Source organism: Geotrypetes seraphini, chromosome 3, assembly GCF_902459505.1.
Source record: "Geotrypetes seraphini chromosome 3, aGeoSer1.1, whole genome shotgun sequence".
NCBI classification, from domain to species: Eukaryota; Metazoa; Chordata; class Amphibia; order Gymnophiona; family Dermophiidae; genus Geotrypetes; species Geotrypetes seraphini.
In genome coordinates, this window is record NC_047086.1 from 351,607,622 (window position 1) to 351,623,272 (window position 15,651).

The 15,651-nt window shown below is 45.9% G+C and overlaps 1 protein-coding gene across 4 annotated transcripts in view; it reads left to right on the plus strand.

Annotated features, from left to right (window-relative positions):
• CENPF (centromere protein F) overlaps positions 1 to 15,651 on the plus strand; it is a 153,232-nt gene that overhangs the window by 17,968 nt on the left and 119,613 nt on the right. For 2 of the 4 annotated variants that reach the window (XM_033936675.1, XM_033936678.1), the window contains exon 1: positions 6,607 to 6,734. The exons of 1 other annotated variant lie outside the window; for it this stretch is intronic. The gene's annotated coding sequence lies outside the window, so the exon portion shown is untranslated. Of the gene's footprint in view, positions 1 to 6,606; positions 6,735 to 14,310; positions 14,362 to 15,651 lie in introns of those variants that run through there. One more of the 4 variants, XM_033936677.1, reaches the window with a different exon arrangement.

The following is a 15,651-nucleotide window of genomic DNA, read 5'->3' on the forward strand; positions in this document are numbered from 1 at the left end:
AGCAGACCTCTTCCTAGATACATCCCTCCTGCCGGACTCTCTTTGGTAAAGGTGCGGAGATGTGGTGGTTGTGGGGGTTTAGGAGTGCCAGGGGGTCTACAGGTTTGGGGAGGTCTACTGATGTAGGGGGATCTGGAGAGGGGGTGTCACAGGTTGGGGGGACTGGGAAGTTCCAATGGGGTGGAGGCAGGAGAGTGGCATATTGGCTATCCCTAATGAGGAAATGTCCTTGTCCCAGCCATTCCGATGGGTCTCACATTTATATGCCTTAGAGAGATAATGTAAAGCCTTTTTCTTTTCTGGCTAAAATCTTTAATAATTGTGCTACACCACAATAAATATTTTGTGTACCATAAAAAAAATAAAAAAGGTAGATGGCGGTAGAGGGGAGATGGGGAGTTGGTGGACTGGAGAGATGGGGAGAAGATAGATTGGAGAAATGAACTTGGTGGAGGGGGAAGATGAATGGTGGAGGGGGAGATGGACGGGGGAGATCATGGAGAGGGGAGATGGGGGGAAGGATATAAGAAATAAGGATCTAAAAACAGGAGAGGGGGAGAAATGGTGGCAATGGGATTTAGGGAGGGAAGGAACAGAAAGGAAGAGAAGTTGGACACGAGATGGTGGGGAGATTGAAATACTGGATAGGAGGGTAGTTAGAAAGAGAAAGGGAGAGATGGTGGGGAAGGAGGGAGAGATGCTGGATGACAGGGTAGTTGAGAAAAGGAGAGATGGTGGATCTGGGCAAGAGACTCTGGCAAGCAAGTTATCAGAAGACATTTGTTGCAGAGCCTGGGACCAACATGATTTGAAACAAATGACCAAACAACAAAAGGTTAAAAAAAAATTTATTTTCTGTTTTGCGATTATAATATGTCAGATTTGAAATTTGTATCCTGCCAAAGCTGAGCTAGGATTAACAGAGAGAGGAAAAGTCTTTTTTTGTTTGTTTATTTTGTTTACACTACAGCACCAGTGTGGGTAGGAGAGGGCAAAGAGGGTGAAGAGGCTACAAAATAATCTCACTAGGATGTTTGGAAAAACACCCAATTGTGCAGGAAAATCGAATCGAAAAATCGATTCAATAAGCTGAATCGAATCAAAATATTTTTTCCTGAATAGGGCAGCACTAGTGGAAGGAAACATTGTGTCTGGTAATGGTCTTTAGCTGATAGCCAAACCCATGCGCATCACCACCAACCAGCCCTACTTACCCCCGTAAGGTGTTAAGGCAGCAAGCCAGGAACGCAACAAGTGAAGACTCTCTGTCCAATTGAAGTCTTCCTGAGCCCAAAATCCACAAGGCTCCCATAGGAGGCAAACTGCTGACCAAAGTCAGGAAGCATGTCAGGAGAAGACAAGGTTCTTCCCCCCTGCCCCTCCCCCCCGAATCCCCAGGAGATAGTGACAACCTCAGAAACTGCGGTATAGTTTATAAAAAATTTGATAAAATGCTTAACATAATATTTCAAAGCGTTGACGATCCAACGTCCCGTCCACTTCTCCACAGGAAGGAATCCAAGAAGGAGTGGGAGGAATGAACTCACAACTGAGGCCTGGATCACAGGAAAATATTTGAGACCTGAGCTACAGGAATATCACTCCACTGAGGCCCGAGCCACAGGAAAACCTGTCAACCGAGGCCCGAGCCACCGTAAAATCCCGCAACAGAGGCCCGAGCCACCGTAAAATCCCGCAACGGAGGCCCGAGCCACAGGAACGGACTCTCAATGAAGGCCTGAGCCACAGGATCTACCAAGGCCTAAGTCACAGGAAAGACCTTCCAACTGAGGCCTAAGCCCCAGGAACCTTCAAAACCGAGGCCGAAGCCCCCCCGAACATTTCTCCTCCGAGGCCTAGGCCACCAGAATAATCTTTTTACAGAGGCCTCAGCCCCGGGAACATGTCTCATCAGGAAAGACCTCCCAACTGAGGCCTAAGCCCCAGGAACTTTCAAAACTGAGGCCGAAGCCCCCCAGGAACATTTCTCCTCCGAGGCCTAGGCCTAAGCCACCAGAATCTTTTTACAGAGGCCTCAGCCACAGGACCATTGCTCGTCAAGAGGCCTCAGCCCCGGGAACACTCCTCGTCAGAGGCTCAAGCCTCCCCATGATTCGGAAAACTGACACCGGTAGATACCGCCAAGCCTACCCCGTGAGCAGTCCTGTATCAGCAAAGAACTGCCTACCTCTCCCTGTCGGAAGGCATCTCCAGCCGGAAAGAAAATACAACTCATGGACCGTCAGCGGCCACCAACAGCACCTGGCCAAAGCCATCTCAGTGGACCAGCTGCCCTTCCTCGGAGGACCCAACAAGCAAAGGGAACTACCAGCCACAAGCTGCTGGAGACCGACTACCAGAAGGAGTGTAGGCCACTGGAAACCGTGCTCCTATTGACTGAGTGCCACCAGAAGCAAGTAAAAAACACTTACTCGCACCGTGCTGAAAGACACCTGGGACCCCATGACATCCCACACCCTTACGGACCTAAGCCCGTCTTACTAGACCGTGCCAAAGTAGCGACCCGTTCTCCCAAAAGCAAACCTCACCACAACTCGCCTGTCAGTGCCGCAAGCAGCATACCCCTGGCCGCTACCGGAAAAAGATAAAACAAAAGTGCCTTGAGGCTGTGAAGGAAAAAACAGCCTCAGATCATCTGCGGGAAGGCATCGGAAATCCTTGCCACTGGTGCCCCCCCCCCCCCCCCCCGAGAGGGAAGAACACCGCCGGGTCACCCCAAACTAGGCTCTCACGTCCCTGGGAAAGGCCTTGCATTGAGCCCTTGCAACCCCAAACCACAACACAACCGATAAAAAAATCCAGCCTGTTACCGTGTAACCGGCCGGTGACCAGTACTCTTTTATCTTACCTCTTCAGGCATCCTTTGTGGGTAAGAATAAACTTACAAAAGGCACTCTGTTGGTTTGGGTAAGGGACGCTGGGCGGACCCAGGTGTTACCCTGAAGAGGGTGAGGTAGGGACGCTGGGGGGGACCCAGGTGTACCTCCAAAGCTAGCACAATGTGCTAGAACACCCTTCCATTCCAAAAGCCCGACCTGGCTCGAATGCATCGTAGCCCCAGGACCCATAGAATCCAGGAGCTGTGAGAAACATCCGCCAGCCTGCTGGAGATAGAGTAGACTGGTTGGCCAGGAGGCTGTGCATCCAAGATATACCCTGAGAACAACTCAGTGCATTCTACCTCCACCTGCCGGTAGATGGCTGTTATCCCACTAGTCTCTGGATTCATCTGCTGCTGATGACAAGGAATATCATGCTAACAGAATACCGCAGCCACACATGACAGGAATAGTGTTAGGGGAGTGCAACTATGGCAACTGCCCCCTGGTCAGAGAGGGCCCTAAGCCAGCTGGAAGCTAAAGAAGCACTGCCTGGGCTTTGCAGTCCCCAGTTATGTCTAACACCAGCTCTAGCAGGATATATATTTCAAATCTGATATATTCTAATCACAAAATAGAAATAAATTTTTTTTTCTACCTTTTGTTGTCTCTGGTTTCTGCTTTCATCTTCTTTTCACTCTCTTCCTTCCAGCATCTCCCCCTTCCATATGGTATCTGCCTTCTTTCTATGCCCCTCTCCCCTTAGCCTGCGGTCCCTCTTTCCTTTTTACATTATTCATTCTGCTCTCTTCATTTTTATCTCCCCGCTCCTTATTTCTCTGCTTACCCCTTCCCAGCATCAACCTCTCTCTACTTTCTCATCCCTGTCTCTCCCCTTTCCCTCATCTGATCTCTCTATTCCACCCTTACCCCTTCCCCTAATCTCCCTGCCAGTTTCTCCCTTCCCTCCTCCCCCTATCCAACAATAACTTTCTTCCCTTCCCCTCCTCCCCTCCCAGCAGCATCTCTCCTTCTCCCGCCCTCCAGGTCCAGTAGCAGCTCTCCCTTTATTCACCAGCTTCCCAGCCTCCAACAGTGGCTTCCTCCCCTTCCCTCAGCTCTCAGTACTTGCCTGAAGCAGTGATTCACTTAGGCAGCCTTGGGTCCTTTGATGGGTCGCGCCGCCTCTGAGGAAAGAGGAAGTTGCATCATCAGAAGAGGGCTGAGACTCAGCAAAAGTCCCAAGGCTGCCAAAGTGAATCACTGCGCTAGCAAGTACTGAGAGCTGCTAGGAGGGGAGAAAACCACTGTCAGGATCCCCCTGATCTTGCAGGCCCTGTGTGGACCGGCACAAAATTTCAGCACACCGATCTCGCTGGCCCTGCGCGGACCGGCAGGAATTTTCTACAGACCAGTGATTGAAGAACACTGGCCTACAGGATAATAATAATAATAATAATAATAACAGCTTATATACCGCAATACCGTGAAGTTCTATGCGGTTTACAAAAGATTAAGCAAAGGTACAAATTGACTGACTTCAAGAGGGGAAGAAGAAAGAGAAGTAATTAGACAGGAAATTCATTGTTGAGGAGAAAAGTGATCAAAAGGACAGTAGGTCCTATTGAGAGGAAAGAGATAAGTGGATCAGTTGTCAAGATGTTTTAGGAACAGGTGTGTTTTTAGACGTTTCCTAAATTCCTCATAAGTAGAGGGTGAAAGTAATTGTTCTAGGTCTTTACCCCATGATGCTGCTTGGTGTGAGAGAAGGAATTCATGGTGTTTTTTCAGTTTGCAACCTCTCAATGGGGGGGAAACGAAGTTGGAATGTGAACTTCTCTTGTGTCTGTTGGTTGAGAAGGAGAAAAGATCAGTAATGTATTTGGGGGCAAGTCCGTGTAATGCTTTAAAGCAGAAACAGGCAAATTTGAACTTTACGCGTGCCTTCATCGCTGCGAGAGGCACGTCCTGTAGGCAGTCAGGTGGCACGGATGACTCTTCTCTTCACCAGTGTGTCGCGGCACACCTGAAATCACAGTTTGCAATACACTGCCCTAAAGGAACAGAATTTAAGTTGAGATGATTTACTCTGAGTGATGAGATTGCATTATCAAATCCTGTTCCAGTTCTTGTTGCTTCATCAAGGAATTGTCCTCATTTATATCTTGTAGTAAAAAGTACTTAGCTTGTCAAATAAGAACATAAGAATTTGCCGCTGCTGGGTCAGACCAGTGGTCCATCGTGCCCAGCAGTCCACTCCCATGGTGGCCCCCAGGTCAAAGACCAGTGCCCTGAGAAAAGCCCTACCTGCTTACGTACTGGTTCAATAGGAATCCATCCAACTTTGTCTTAAATCTCTGGAGGGTGTTTTCCCCTATAACCGCCTCTGGAAGAGCGTTCTAGTTTTGCCACAATTAGTCTCAGCATAGGTTATGGCTGACGGTTTCCATGACACTTTAGCTCTGACAGATCCTGATGCTTTTCCCTCCCTATGCTGAGATTAAAAGTGGCAAAACTTTATTATTTCACAAGCTAAGAAAGTAGCCTAGACGTTAGGGCAGCTGTCTAGGGCCCTGCTGATCTGGGTTAAAGACTGGGTTGAACCAAGCAAAAGTACATTTTCCTGCCGCAGCTCTGGGGTAAAATGCAGACCTCAACAATATACAGTATACAGGATGGCGGAGGGGACTGGCAAAGACAGCAGGGAGACTAATTGCCTGCTTTAAACAACAGAAGAAGCTAAATGTTTTTTGTTTTTTGAAAAAGTGAATAAGATTTGATATGCTGAAAGCTAAAGGAACAAATCAATAAGTATTTCATGCAGTATTGAACTTGAGGGGGTTAGAGCCAATGAGATAGCTACCTTATCTAGTGTGTTTGTTCAGTTTTGAAACTTAGGATCTGAGGCTTTTCCCCCTTATAACCTAATGTAATTCAAAAACAGTATGAGACAAGTGTTGGAAGAAAAACTTTCTTCACATTTCTTGAGCAGCGATATATAAACTGAAACAGAAATACATACGAGAGAGGTATTTTGTGCGGATTAAAACGCAGACCTCCCTAAAGCTGGTGATTCCTCAAATTAATTATTATTAACAAGACTAGTGTCAGCACAGATCCGTGGGGTCAGAAACGGCAACAGTTACAGCGGCGAAATGAGGAGCTAAAAAGCGGACCTGCAGATAGGAAATCTGAAACCTCAGCTGTCAATAAATGAAGATTTTGTAAGCACGTGCGGTTAAGATACGACAAGTCCCTAACCCTAGCCCAAGATCACCATAATCAATACAAAAGATTCCACTGGGAAATAGTTTACAGTGATCACCATCACCTCGGAAAACGCGTTCTTATAGAAACAGACAGCTTTAAGACATTTTTGTTACATTTTTCCTGTATAAATAAAAACCTAAAAAAGCTATTTAAAAATATTAAGCTTGCATTAAAAAAAAACCACCCCAACCCAAGTACCACAGTTTCTAATACCCTGAATTTGCAGACACTTCACTTTTTCTAGTCAATCTTAGAACCTTTTGCTACCACGCCTATTCTCTAAACAAGAAGAGACGGCGCGCAGCCTGCGCGTGCCAAAGACAACCAATCATAAAGTACGTTGCATTTTCTTTCAATAAGTTCGAAAGAAGTACTGCCTTCCGATTATCTTATAGGCTACTCCATGTCGTTTAGGCCAATGCTGTTGCACTCTTTTCCTCCGCCCGCCTCCTCGCTTTCGTCTGATAACCAATGGTCCCTTGCGTTTCCGAATTCCCGCTTCCCCCTCCCCCCTTCTCGTTGTCGCGGGATGCTCTGGGGTTGTTTACTTCGGGTGGAGGCGGCAGAATTTGAATTTTGCAAAGTACGCTCGTAGTCTGGTGGGGAGCTGAGTGTGGGCTGCAGGTGAGTTGTGCTCGGACATTTGTTGCTTTTAGGCGCGTTGGAGACGCTGTCAGCCCCTTGCAACTGGCTTTGTAGAGAGAGAGAAAAAGCTTTCAGTTATATAAGAATAAAGAATGAAAAGAGAGTTCTCCAAAGTTTGTCCTAGGTGCGTTGTTAGGCCGATTAAAAAAATGAATCAGCTACGATTCAATTGTTGATCCTTATTTCCATTCCAAAATAAAAAAAAAAAAAAAAGCTGACGAATCTGTCTTTTTTTCCTGGTAATAACTGGTAAGAACCTAGGAGATACATGACGTTTGAGATCACCACAACACATGCCCTTTCGCTAGAGGTGACGACAGACGACGACATAACATTAAAAATGATATGATCAAAAAACAACAAACCTCCCCCCCACACAAACTAATATGATAAAAGCAAAATGAAAGATACCATAGAAACTGTTTTGACTATTAATTGAAATGAAGAAACCCCCTACATCCTATCAGTTCCGGCAGCTCCAAGGAAGTAGCATCATTGGGAACTAAAAGCTAGTGGAAAAAGATGGGCCTGTACATTTTTGACTAATGCAGAACAGGCAAGGTTAACCATATACTGTATGCACCAAGAATGTAATATCTTTTGGAAGTGCAGTCAAACCTCGGTTTATGAGTGCACTGGTTTGCGAGTGTTTTGCAAGACGAGCAAAACATTTGCAAAATTGGCGCCTCAGAAACCGAGCTTGACTCGATTTACGAGTGCCCCCCTCCGCGATCCTACATACTCCGTTGAGCACCCAAATAGCATCCCTTACCCCGATTTGGCGCCAACGCACAGGACATGCCAGTGCTGGTGTCAGAAGATCTTCCCTCTTGGCTGGGCTGGGCATCGAAGATCCTCCCTCTGGGCTGGACTGGGCCTTGAGCATTTCCGCATGCTCAAGGCATTCTGGTCTCGCTTTCTTCGAGATTCTCAGAGAGAGCGACACCAGAAGGCCTTGAGCATACGCAAATGCTCAATGCCCATCCCAGCCAAGAGGGAGGATCTTCGGGCACCGGCATGTCCTGTGCGTTGATGCTGGTGCCAGTGCCAAATCGGGGTAAGGGATGCTATTTGGGTTTTTGGGGGGGGATGCCAGATCGCAGGGGGGGTGGGGGGTATGGAGCAGCGCCGGTGGCCTCGAGGGGTGGGAACGGAGCAGCGCCGGTGGCCTCGAAGTGAGGGGGGAACGTATCAAGCGAGTTTCCATTCATTTCTTTGGGGAAACTCACTTTGATATATGACCAATTTGGTTTAGGAGCATACTTCTGGAATGAATTATGCTCATAAACCAAGGTTCCACTGTACAAGCAAAAATTTGACCCTTGATATTCCACAGAACCAGAAGTCATCCAAAAACAAAAACACTGTGGAGAAGATGATGTCCAAGATGCAGGCTTTATTGAAAATACAGTCAATTAACTGTATTTTCAATAAAGCCTGCATCTTGGACATCATCTTCTCCACAGTGTTTTTGTTTTTGAATATCTTTTGGAAGTTCCATAACATAGGACCTACATCTGAAAAATGCACAAGTCCAGTAGCTCTGTGATAGCTTTCTACTTGTAACACAAATAGTTCTCACTCAAAGCCCAAGAAGAAATATCAGATTTAATATTCCACTTATAATCAAAGTTCCAAAATAAATTATGTTAGAATAGGAAATGGCAGACTTATGATAAATGGAGCACTATGAGGGGCCGCTGAAAAGTTCTCAACCCAACCAAGAAGAGAATGATGTAGATGGTTTTAACATTTTTGTACACCGCTTAGAAGATATTTGTATTACCTTTGATTAGGTGGTATAAGAAATTTTAAATAAACTTGAAACTTGGAGCAATGAAATGTACAAGTTATTCCACACCTTTCTTGACACTTTTCGTTTCATTTCATATCGTTGAAATGAAAAGTGTCAAAAGTGTGGAATAACTTGTATGTTTCATAGCTTCACATCATTCTCTTCTTGGTTGGGCTGAGAACTTTTCAGCGGCCCCTTGTACTGTCTGGGCCCTCAGGTGGTGTCATAGCTTGCAATTAAAAATCCACTCCTCTCCCTGTGACTTAAGATATTGGGATAAAGGGCTGCTACTTTTATGGTGCTTTATTGAAGATGTATTGATTGGTTGGTGCATTTATTTTCACCGTTGTTTTCAATTCTGAATTGTACCATCAATTGCAATTGAACAGTGACATGAAAAACAGCTACTGTAACTATAATCACATATACCTTCTCTGTCTTATATTTTAACCACTAACATAAGAATTGTCATACTGGGAGAGACCGAAGGTCTATCAAGCCCAGTATCCTGTTTCCAACAGTGGCCAACCCAGATCCTAAGTACCTAGCTAAATCCCAAGTACTTTTGGTAATAGGTGCACAGTGTCATGCAAGTAAAGTTTCTGAAATCTGATAGGTCCTGTAATTTGATTTATCAGGACTGTGAAAATTCCTGCAGGAAATGTTTTGGCCCCATTTTGTTCCCAGGAAGAAACCTTTTAGAACCCAACACCTTAGTTTGTATATTCATGTCCAAAAGTCTAAGCCAGCGGCTACATAGTTAGTCTCTGAAACCCTTTTTTTTAAATTTCTGATTTGAAGGAACATTTTATTAGATTTGAACGTTCCACTTCCTAACTGTGCTGACGCTTAAGATGAGTTTCATATTTCAGATCTGGTGCATATGGACATAGGGGAAGATTCTCAAATGTTTACAATAAAATATGATGGGCTGCTGTCACGGCTGCGATTGTAACTATTTAAAAAAGGCAAGTCATTCTTAAAAAACCGCACATGCAAATGAGGTTCGTAGAGAATCTCTATATTTGCATTTACCGATCACTGGTGATAGCGATTGACACATGCACAGAATAAACCCACAACTAAAAAAAAAGACCCCAAATCGAAGATCAGCAGGAAAGATGCCACTTCCTCCTGCCACTGCTGTAAAGTGACTCTCACACCCCTGCCTTATTTATGATGGCTGACTGGAGGGATACCTAATCCCTCTGGCCAGCAGGCACTCCTCTTCAAAATGGTGGGCCTCCCTTCCTCGGTATATCCGGGGAGGGATCTATTTCTCTGATTGGCCCAAGTTGCTTAAGGCCCCTCCTATGGAAGGGGAAGGCCTGCCATTTTGAAGAGGTTTGCCTGCTGTATATCCATGCAATCTTTTGGATGTAAAAGTCTGACTCGTACTGATTATTTTGTTGAGAGACTGTTTTCTGCACAAAAGACATTATTCCCAAAGTTCGTGGGAGTCACTGTTTGCACATGAATTATGCATGAATGTTTTTTGATCTATGATTAATGTGTGCTCTCTTGACTAGTTGGTGTTTGCTTGAATTGAGTAGAGTACTGTAAACACAGAGGTATTTTTCTCCACATTTTGATGTTTGGTAGCAGTGATTTTCCTGTGTCTTTGGAGGAGAGTAGTGTTTAGAAAACTTTTTTTGATAGTAGTTTCTACTCTAACCCTTGTGAGAATTTATCTGTGTTTTGAGAATCTTCCCCATAGTATCTGTGGGCTACAAATAGAGGTCTATATATAAATACTTGAAGGGTATTAACGTAGAGCAAAATATTTTCCAGAGAAAGGAAAATGGTAAAACCAGAGGACATAATTTGAGGTTGAGGGGTAGTAGATTCAAGAGCAATGTTAGGAAATTCTACTTTACGGAGAGGGTGGTGGATGCCTGGAATGCACTCCCGAGAGAGGTGGTGGAGAGGAAAATGGTGATGGAGTTCATAGAAGTGTGGGATGAACACAGGATCTAGAATCAGAAAATAATATTAAATATTGAACTAACGCCAGTACTGGGCAGACTTGCACGGTCTGTGTCTGTCTGTATATGGCCGTTTGGGAGAGGATGGACTGGGGAGGGCTTCAGTGACTGGGAGGGTGTAGATGGGCTGGAGTTGGTTTTGACAGAGATTTTGGCATTTGGAACCCAAGCATAGTACCGGGTAGAGCTTTGGATTCTTGCGCAGAAATAGCTAAGAAGAAAAAATTTGTAAAATTTAGATTGAATCAAGTTGGGCAGATTGGATGGACCATTTGGGTCTTTATCTGCCGTCATCTACCATGTTACTATGTTAGATGTTTAGCATTTCTTATCTACAGTATAAATCAGGGGTGCCCAATAGGTCGATCGTGATTGACCGGTAGATCGCCAGGGCAAAGTGAGTCGATCAGACTCACTTTGCCTTGGCGATCTACCAGGCCGATCAGCCTTCCTCTCCCCGACGTCATTTCTGCTGTTGGAGAGGAAGTTCGGGCCAGCCAATCGCTTGGGGGCCTGTTCCCCGATGGTGGTAGCAGTGGCTTGGTGGAGGGTAGGGAGAAAGAAAGAAAGGGGGCAGGCAGGGAGACAGAAGGAAAGAAGGGAAACAGAAAAAAAAGAAAGGGGGCATGAAGAGAGAAAAAAAAGAAAGGGAGGCAGGGAGAAAGAAAGGGCAGGGAGCGAGGAAGAAAAAGTTGGGGGAGGGAATGAGGTCTGGAGGAACATAAGAACATAAGCAGTGCCTCTGCCGGGTCAGACCACAGGTCCATCCTGCCCAGCAGTCCGCTCCCGCGGTGGCCAAAAACAGGTCAAGGCCTGTCTGAATCATCAGAAGGGGCTCCCCTGCCACCTTGGTTTCCCATTTAAGTTCTGCCCTCCTATCGAAGTCCTAGCCCTCCGGTCTTGCACATGCACGACCAGGTTGGTTTACTCAGTACCCCACGATCCCTCTATCCCTCAGGAATCCATCCAATCCCTGCTTGAATCCCTGTACCGTACTCTGCCTGATCACTTCCTCCGGTAGCGCATTCCAAGTGTCCACTACCCTTTGGGTGAAAAAGAACTTCCTTGCATTTGTTTTGAACCTGTCTCCCTTCAGTTTCTCAGAATGCCCCCTCATATTTGCTGTCCCCTTCAGTCTGAAGAATCTGTCCCTATCCACCCTCTCTATGCCCCTCATGATCTTGAAGGTCTCTATCATATCTCCCCTGAGTCTCCTTTTCTCCAGAGAGAAGAGCCCCAGCCTATCCAGCCTCTCGGCGTACGAGCAGTGTTCCAGCCCTTTTACCATTTTTGTTGCTCTCCTTTGGACTCTCTCAACTACCGCCATGTCCTTCTTGAGGTGCGGTGACCAATACTGAACGCAGTATTCCAGATGCGGACGTACCATCGCTCGATACAATGGCATGATGACTTCCCGTGTTCTGGTTGTTATGCCCTTCTTTATGATGCCCAGCATCCTGTTGGCTTTTTTCGAGGCTGCTGCGCACTGTGCAGATGGCTTCAGTGATGCATCCACCAGCACACCCAAGTCTCTCTCGAGTCTGCTGTCTCCCAACAATACCCCCCCCAATTTGTAGTTGAACAACGGGTTCTTTTTCCCTATATGCATGACCTTGCATTTGTCCACGTTGAAGCGCATTTGCCATTTGTTTGCCCAGTCTTCCAGCTTGTCCAGGTCCCTTTGTAGGTCCTCACACTCCTCCCTGGTCCTAACTCTGCCGCACATTTTGGTATCGTCTGCGAATTTTATAACCTCACACTTTGCCTCCTTTTCCAGGTCATTGATGAATATGTTAAAGAGTAAAGGCCCCAGCACCGATCCCTGTGGCACACCGCTCGTGACTCCCCGCCAGTCAGAATATTGGCCCTTTACTCCAACCCTCTGCAGTCTACCCGACAGCCAGTGCTTGATCCATCTGTGCACATCCCCTCCCACCCCGTGGCTCCACAGCTTCTTAAGTAGCCTTTCATGTGGCACCTTGTCGAAAGCCTTTTGAAAGTCGAGGTAAATGATGTCTATGGGCTCCCCATTGTCCATCCGACTGCTTATTCCCTCAAAGAAGTACAGAAGGTTCGTTAGGCACGACCTTCCCTTACAGAATCCGTGCTGGCTTGTTCTCAGTAGGCCATTCCTCTCGATGTGCTCACAAATGCCGTCCTTGATCATAGCTTCCACCATCTTCCCTATTATTGAAGTCAGGCTCACCGGCCTGTAGTTCCCGGGGTCACCCCTCGATCCCTTCTTGAAGATCGGTGTGACATTTGCCAATTTCCAGTCCTCTGGCACCTCACCAGTTTTCAAGGATAGGTTGCAAACATGTTGGATTGTGCCCGCTATTTCCTGTCTTAGTTCTTTCAGCACCCTTGGGTGGATCCCGTCCGGGCCCGGTGATTTGCCGCATTTTAACCTGTCTATCTGTTTGAGGACATCCTCCCTACTTACCTCTATGTGCTCTAATTTTTCAGCCTGTTCCCCACTCATGAGCTCCTATGAGTCCGGTATATTAGATGTGTCTTCGCTCGTGAAAACCGACGAGAAGAACGTGTTCAACCTCTCAGCTACCTCTTTATCCTCCTTAATCACTCCCTTCCTGTCCCCATCGTCCAACGGCCCTACCTCCTCTCTCGCTGGTCGCTTCCCTTTAACGTAACTGAAGAATGCCTTGAAGTTTTTCGCCTCCTTGGCCAGCCCCTCTTCGTATTTCTCTTTTGCTTTTCTAACCTCCCGGTGGCATTCCTTTTGGCATTTCCTGTGCGCCTGGTGATTTTCCTCTGTTGGGTCCTCTTTCCATCTCCGGAAAGATACTTTTTTGTCCTTTATCGCCCTCTTTACTTCTATTGACATCCAAACCGGGTCCTTTGATCGCTTGTTCTTGCAGCCTTTCCTGAAATTGGGGACGTACATTCTCTGTGCTTCCTGCAGGGTGTCCCTAAATAGGGTCCAGGCGCTTCCCACAGTCTCCATCCTAAAGATGTTTCTGAGCTTCCTCCCCACCATTTCCCTCATAGCAGCGTATTTCCCTTTCTTGAAGTTCAACGCAGTTGTTGCGGTCCTCCTAACTATGGGTGTCCCTCTTTCTAATGTGAATCTGATCGTGTTATGATCACTGTTGCCTAGTGGTCCTCCCACTTCTACCTCTCTTGCAGGCCCCCCTAATCCGTTTAGGATGAGGTCAAGAGTAGCACCTCCTCGCGTCGGTTCTTTGACTAGTTGCTCCATGAAGCAGTCCTTCACAGCTTCTACAAATCCTGTCTCCCTAGTGCAGTTGGAGTGACCCGTACTCCAGTCTATCCCTGGGTAGTTGAAGTCCCCCATCACTGTTACATTTCCAGTCCTGCACTCCTGTCTCAATTCCGCTTCCAAGTCGTGTCCGACTCCCTCTGGCGTACCAGGTGGTCGATAGTACAGCCCCAGTTTAATGCTCGCACCCTTGTTTCCCGGTAATTTGACCCACAGCGATTCCAGCCCCTCTGCCTTCATTGCCATATCCATTCCGACCGAGTGGATAGATTCCTTTATATATAGTGCTATGCCTCCCCCCTTTTTGTGGGTCCTGTCCCTCCTATAGAGCTTGTACCCTGGCAGCGCTATATCCCATTGATTTTCCTCTGTCCACCAGGTTTCTACAATTCCAATTATATCCAGGTCCTCCCCCTTGGCGACGACTTCTAGTTCACCCATCTTGGCCGTGAGGCTTCTTGCATTTGCGTATAAGCACCGCAGGTCCAGGAGAGGAAGCATAAAGGCTAAAACAAGGGAAGAAAGATTGGATGCACAATCAGAAGAAGAAAGTGCAATCAGAGACTCATGAAATCACCAAACAAGGTAGGAAAAATGATTTTATTTTCAATTTAGTGATCAAAATGTGTCTGAATTTATATCTGCTGTCTATATTTTGAATTATGGCCCCCCCTTTTACTAAACCACAATAGCATTTTTTAGCGCAGGGAGCCTATGAGTGTCGAGAGAAGCGCGGGGCATTCAGCACAGCTCCCTGCGCTAAAAACTGCTATTGTGGTTTAGTAAAAAGGGAGGGAGGTATATTTGTCTATTTTTGTATGGTTGTTACTGAGGTGACAGTGCATAGAGTCATCTGCCTTGACCTCTTTGAAAAAAACCTGGAATAGGAATGATAATTAACATTTTCTCAGCGTACAGTGTGCTTTGTGTTTTTTTTTTAAATTTTATTGTTGGTAGATCATTTTGACTTGGTCATTTTAAAAGTAGCTCGCAAGCCCAAAAAGTGTGGGCACCCCTGGTATAAATGCTTGTGGAGCAAGCTAGGATCTGTTTGGTTTGCATTTTTTTCATATGTTCTCTTGAGTAGAAAGTAACAAGAAGGCAGCCTGCAAATGCTCTGTGTATGAGTGCTTGGTGATTCTAGGACAATACCTGTTTTAACTTCTTGGTTACATGTTGAGTTACTTTAGAGTGGATCAGGAGTCTGCAGAACTTGCATAGCTAGGCTCTGTTTCGTATTTCACACATTGCACATTGCTTCCTGTTTTTGTGTACCTCCAGCTAGAAAATGAGGTGGGGACAAAGTTTTTCCCTGTCCCTGCAAAAGTACATCTTATTTGTACTTTTAAGTGAGCTATTGTCGTCTTTTTTTTTATTTTTTTTTTTTTTTAAATCAAAAATGATGGAACTAGTGTGATGGAGTTTGTGGGGATGGAGGAGAGATAGGGTCAAAGCTGACGGAGATGAGGGGAAAACTTTGTCCCTGTGTTATTCTCTACCTCCAACCTCTGAGCTGAGTGAGATGGGAGTAAAATATACTGAACCATGGTTGTGACTTATTCTATATTGAAAGCAGGGACAGAGGAGCTCTGGCTGACACATGTGATAGACAATGTAAGCAGCTACATTGTCAACTCACACCATCCTGATATCTCCTTCTGCAGAAGGAAGTGGTCATTGGGAAAGTATCATGTTTGTCTTTACCCCATCTATCCTTTTTCACATGAATAAGAGACTGATGCTTCCCTAGCTCTTTTGGTTATATGAGTTCTTTCCATGTTTGTATTACCTTTTCTATAAAGCTTGATGTGTCTTAGGTTTAAAAATGTTGGGGAAATACTGGTATATGAAGCTAGGAGTGGCAGAATCCAACAA